The sequence below is a fragment of the Gorilla gorilla genome, chromosome 3 (genome assembly GCF_029281585.2).
Source record: "Gorilla gorilla gorilla isolate KB3781 chromosome 3, NHGRI_mGorGor1-v2.1_pri, whole genome shotgun sequence".
Taxonomy (NCBI): Eukaryota; Metazoa; Chordata; class Mammalia; order Primates; family Hominidae; genus Gorilla; species Gorilla gorilla.
This window is the reverse complement of record NC_073227.2, coordinates 59670349-59676348: the sequence shown is the minus strand read 5'-3', so window position 1 is coordinate 59676348 and position 6000 is coordinate 59670349.

Here is a 6000-nt window from a genome sequence, read left to right as displayed (position 1 = left end):
AAAATTGGTCATAATAGCAACAAACTTGAAAGATGTAAGAAGAAACCTAATATTTTAAAAATGTAAAAAAAAAGGAAAATTATAAAGTTATTATAATTGTTTGGGCTGCAATAACAAAATACCATAAGCTGGGTGGCTTAAACCAACAAAAATTTATTTCTCACAGTTCTGGAGGTTGAAAATCTGAGATCAGAGTGAAAGCAGGATCACGTTCTTGATTAGGGCCTCCTTCCTGATTTTATTCCTGGTGTAAAGACAGCCATGTTCTTGCTGTGTCTTCCTACAGTGGAAAGAGAGCTAGGTAGCTCTCTGGCCTCTTCTTATAATGGCATGAATCCCATTCATAAGGGCCAAACCTTCATGACATAATTATCTCCCAAAGGCCTTACCTCAAATAGTATCACACTGGAATTAGGATTTTAACATATGAATTGTGGCAATACACAAATATTCAGTCCTTCTCAAAAATGTTAGTGGAAAATATAAAAGAGAAATGGAATAAGTGGAGATATACTGTTTATAAACAAAATATAATAAATTTAGTATTAAAATGCCATTTTTCTCAAAATGAATCTATAAATTCCATTCAATGTCAATGAAAATCCTAGAAGAATTTTCCTTACTGACTTCAAAAGACTGATACTAAAATTTATATAGTTAGGTAGTAACATTAGGAATACCAAAAAAATTCTAAAAAGTAAACTAAGGTGGGGAAATTACCCTACCAACCACCAAGGCTTATTATAAAACCATGAAATTAAAAGGGTGATGGTGAACTTTAAGTAAACCGAAGAATATTCTACACTTAATAACAGAAACGTTTAAGATAATGATGAGGGAGGGGAATAGAGAAAGTTTAAGAATTTTAGATAATATTTATACTGGGTAAAGTTTACACCAAATAATTTTAATTTGGCTGGGCGCAGTGGCTCACACCTGTAATCCCAGCATTTTGGGAGGCCGAGGCCGGTGGATCACCTGAGGTCGGGAGTTCGAGACCAGCCTGACCAACATGGAGAAACGCCATTTCTCCTAGAAATACAAAATTAGCCGGGCGTGGTGGCACATGCCTGTAATCCCAGCTACTTGGGAGGCTGAGGCAGGAGGATCGCTTGAACCTGGGAGGCGGAGGTTGCAGTGAGCTGAGATTGTGCCATTGGGCAACAAGAGTGAAACTCTGTCTCAAAAAAAAAAAATAAAATAAATAAAATAATAATAATTTTAATTCTTTATTATTTGACATGTGTATAGCCTTACAATATCACATTATATGTGCGTATTTCATAATAAACTTTAACCTAATCAAAAATATTAAAAATAGAAAAATCCTGTATTGACACAGAAAGTGACAAATACATCAACAGAAAAAAAAATAAATCAAATAATATGGAAATCTGAAACATAGTATGATATTCAAATTATTTGATAAAGTACAAATTATTGTACCTTTTGATACAATTAGGTAACCACATAGAAAATAATATATTAAATGACTGAATATACAACAGACAAAATAAATTTCTGAGTAAAGACTTCAAAACTATTTAAATATAAGATATATCTGTATAATATTTTGTTCAGATAGTATTTCTTAAACAAGATACAAAAAGCATTACCATAGGATAAATTATTATTAAATTTGATTAACTCAATTTTGTTTCATTTAGAGAAAAATGATAAACAAATAAAAGGACAATAATAAAATTGAAACAATCTAAGAGAATTGTAGAAGAAAATAACTACAAAACAACAAGGAATTGTTATCCAGAAATTTTTTTAAAACATACACACAAAAATAACAAAATGTCATAGACACTATTGCCTGAAAGAAACAGACTGGTTAACTCAGAAAAAAAAAAAAATAGCTAAAAATAGCAGAGAAACAAACAATGGGTAAACAAAGAAATTTTTTAAAAATAAAAAGAGTAAAAATATCTGAATAAAAATGACAATGAACACACAATGTCCCCAAATTTATGATATAGAAATATGTGCCTACATTAAAAAAGGAGAAAGATCCAAAATAAACAACATAATATTATATCTCAAAGAACCAGGAAAACAAGATCCAACTAACCCCAAAGTTAACAAAAGGAAAGATATATTAAAGATTTCAGAGCAGAAATAGGTAAAATAGAAAGCAGGAAAACAACAGAAAAAATCAACAAACTAAGAGTTTATTTTTCCAAAAGGTCAACACAATTATAGCTAGACCAAAAAAAAAAAAAAAAAAACACACCAGAAGACTCAAATATAATAAAAAAAAAAGAGACATTGAAACTGATACCACAGAAATGGAAAGGATCATAACAGATGATTATAAACCAGTATGCATGAATAAACTGGACAATCTAGAAGAAATGAACAAATTCCTAAACACATACAACCTACAGAGAATGAATCCCAGAGAAATTAAAATCTGAACTGACTAATAATGAGTGGTAAGGAGGCTGAATCAGAAATAAAATGTCTCCCACCAAAGAAAAGCCAAGAACCAGATGGCTTCACTGATGAATTCTACCAAACATTTAAAGAAGAAATATTATCTTTTTTTCCCAAACTCTTCAAAAAATTAAAAAAAGATGAAGTACCTCCAAACATATCATACAAGGCCAGCATTACCTTAATAGCAAAGCAAGGCAAGGACACTAAATGAAAAGAAAATTACAAGTCAATATCCCTCACGAACATAAATGCAAACATCCTCAGCAAAAAAAGAAAACAAGTTTTTTTTAACAGTACATTTAAAAGGATCATTCACCATGATCAACTGAAATGTATCCCAGGGATATAAGAATTGTTCAGCATATGCAAATCTACAAATATGGTACACATAATTAAAAGAATGAAGGACAAAAAAAAAAACATGTAATCATCTCAATAGATGCAGAAAAAGCATTTGACAAAATTCTGTATTTTTTCATGATAAAAACTCTCAACAAATGATGTATAGAATGAATGTACCTCAATACCATAAAGACCAAGTATGACAAAACCACAGCTAACATTATACTCATCAGTAAAAAGTTGAAAGCTTTTCTTCTAAGATCCAGAACAAGACAAAGGTACACATTCTCACCATTCTATTTGGCACAGTACTAGAAGTCCTAGCCAGAGCAATTATGCAGGAGAAAGAAATAAAGCATCCAAATTGGAAAGAAAGAAGATAATTCAACCTTAGTTGTGATGACATGATTTTATATATAGAAAACCCTAAAAACAATTTCAAAAAGCTGTTAAAAACAATAAACAAAATCAGTAAAATTACAGGATGCCAATTCGACATGCAAAAATCAGTAGCATTTCTATACACTAAAAACACAGTATTCGAAAATGAAATCAAGAAAGCAATTCCACTTACAATAGCTACAAAAGATAATCAAATACTTAGGAATAAATTTCATCAAACAGAATAAAGACCTGTACACTGAAAACTACAAAGCATTGATGAAAGAAATTGGGGGAGACACAAATAAATGAAAAGATATCCCATGTTTATTGATTGGAAGAATTAATATTGTGAAAATGTTCATATTACTTGCTGTGGTTTGAATGACACATTCAGCATACGTTGAAAAATTAATGCCAAATGCAATAGTGTAGACAAGTGGAGCCTAATGAGAAGAGATTAGCCATGAGGGCTCTTGTGAATGGATTAATGTCATTATCTTAGGAATGGGTTTAGTATTGCAAGAGTGGATTTTCTATAAAAGAATGAGTTCAGCCCCCTTTGGCTCTCTCCTCCTCTCTTTCCCCTTTCACCTTCTGCCATGGGATGACACTGTAAGAAGGCCTTCACCAGATGCCAGCTCCTCAATCTGGAACTTCCCAGCTTCCAGAAATGTGAGGAAATAAACTTCTGATATTGATAAATTACCCTGTTGGTAGTATTCTGTTATAGCAGCATAAAATGAACTAAGACACTATCCAAAGCAATCTATAAATTCAATGCAGTTGCTATCAAAATTCAAGTGACATTTTTCACAGAAATAGAAAACAATGCTAAAATTCATATGGAATCACAAAAGACCCTGAATAGCCAAAGCAATCTTCAGTAAAAAGAACAAAGCTGGAAGCATCACACTACCTTACTTCAAAATATACTACAAAAATATAGTAAACCAAACAGCATAGTACTGGTATAAAAAATGAACACATAGAACAGTGGGACAAAATAGAGAGCCCAGAAATAAGTTCACATATTTACAGTCAATTGATTTTTTTTTTTTAATGGAGAAAGGATCTCACTTTGTTGCCCAGACTAGAATGCAGTGGCACAATCACAGCTCTCTCTACCTCCTGGGCTCAAGCAATCTTCCAATCTTAGCCTCCTGAGTATCTGAGACCGCAGATGTACCTTCACACCCAGATAATAATTTTTATTTTTTTTGTGCAGGTGAGATCTCTCTATGTTGCCCAGGCTGATCTTGAACATCTAGGCCCAGGTGATGAACTGATTTTTTATGAAAGCGCCAAGAACACACACTGAGGAAAGCACAGTCCCCTTGATAAATGATGTTGAGACAACTAAATATCCACATGCCAAAGAAGGAAATTAGACCCTTATCTTGTACTATATTAAAAAATCAAAATGTAAGACTTGAAATTGTAAAAATATTGGAAGAAAACATAGTGGAAAATATTCATGATGTGGGCTAGGCAATGATTTTTTGGATATAAATCCAAAAACAAAAACAAAAGGAACAATAGACAAATGGGAATTCATCAAACTACGAAGTTTCTACACAGTCAAGGAAACAATCAACAAAGTGAAGACACAACCCACAGAATGGGAGAACATATTTGCAAACCAAAAATCTGAAAAAGCGTTAATATCCAAAAGATACAATGAACTCAAGCCAATAGAAGACGACAAATTAATTCTATTAAAAATCAGTGGGCTGGGCATGATAGCTCATGCCTGTAAGCCCAACACTTTGGGAGGCTGCAGCAGGAGGATCACTTGAGCCCAGGAATTTGGGACTGGCCTGGACAACATAGTGAGACCTCATCTGTATATAAATTTTTAAAAAATAAAATAAGTAAATAAATAGTCTGGTATCTGACTAGATATTTTGCAAACAAGACATAGAAATGGCCAACATATTTAAGAAAAAATACTTAAAATAACTAATCTTAAGAGAAATGTAAATTAAACCACCATGAGATATTACTTCATGCCTGTTAGCATGGCTATTATCAGAAAGACAGAAGATAATAAGCGTTGGCCAGAATATGGGGAAGAAGGAACCTTTGTACACTGTTGATAGAAATGTACGTTGGTGCAGCCATTATGAAAAACAGTATAGAGTTTCCTCAAAAATTAAAAATAAAACTACGATATGATTCATTTATTCCTCACTGGGCATATAAACTAAATTAAATCTGTATATCAAAGAAATATCTGTACTCCCATGTTCACTGCAGCATTATTCATGATAGTCAAAATATGGAAAAAAATTTAGGCTCCATCAACAGATGAATGGATTTCTAAAAACCTTGGCATATATGCACAATGAAATACTATTCAGACTTAAAAAAGAAAGGAATCTTGTCATCTGTGACAACATGGATGACCCTTGAAAACATTGTGTTGAATAAAATAAGCCAGGCCCCAAAAGATAAATGAAATGATTTCATTTGTATGAGAAATCTAAACAAGCTGGATTCATAGAAGTAGAGAGTAGAATAGTGGTTAACAGTCTGGAGGATGGGGGATTAGAGAGATGTTAAGGTATGTAAAATTTTAGTTACATCAGAATAAACTGGCAATATCTATTGCACAACATGGTGACTATAGTTAATAGCAATGTATTGTATCCTTGTCAGTTGCTCAGAGTAGATTTTGTGTTCTCAACACACAAAAAAGATATGAGATAATGTATATGTTAATTAGCTCAATTTAGCCATTCCATAATGTATTCATATTGCAAAAAACATGTTGTACACAACAAATCAGTGCAATTTTTATTTGTCAATTAACAAAATAACATGAGAAAG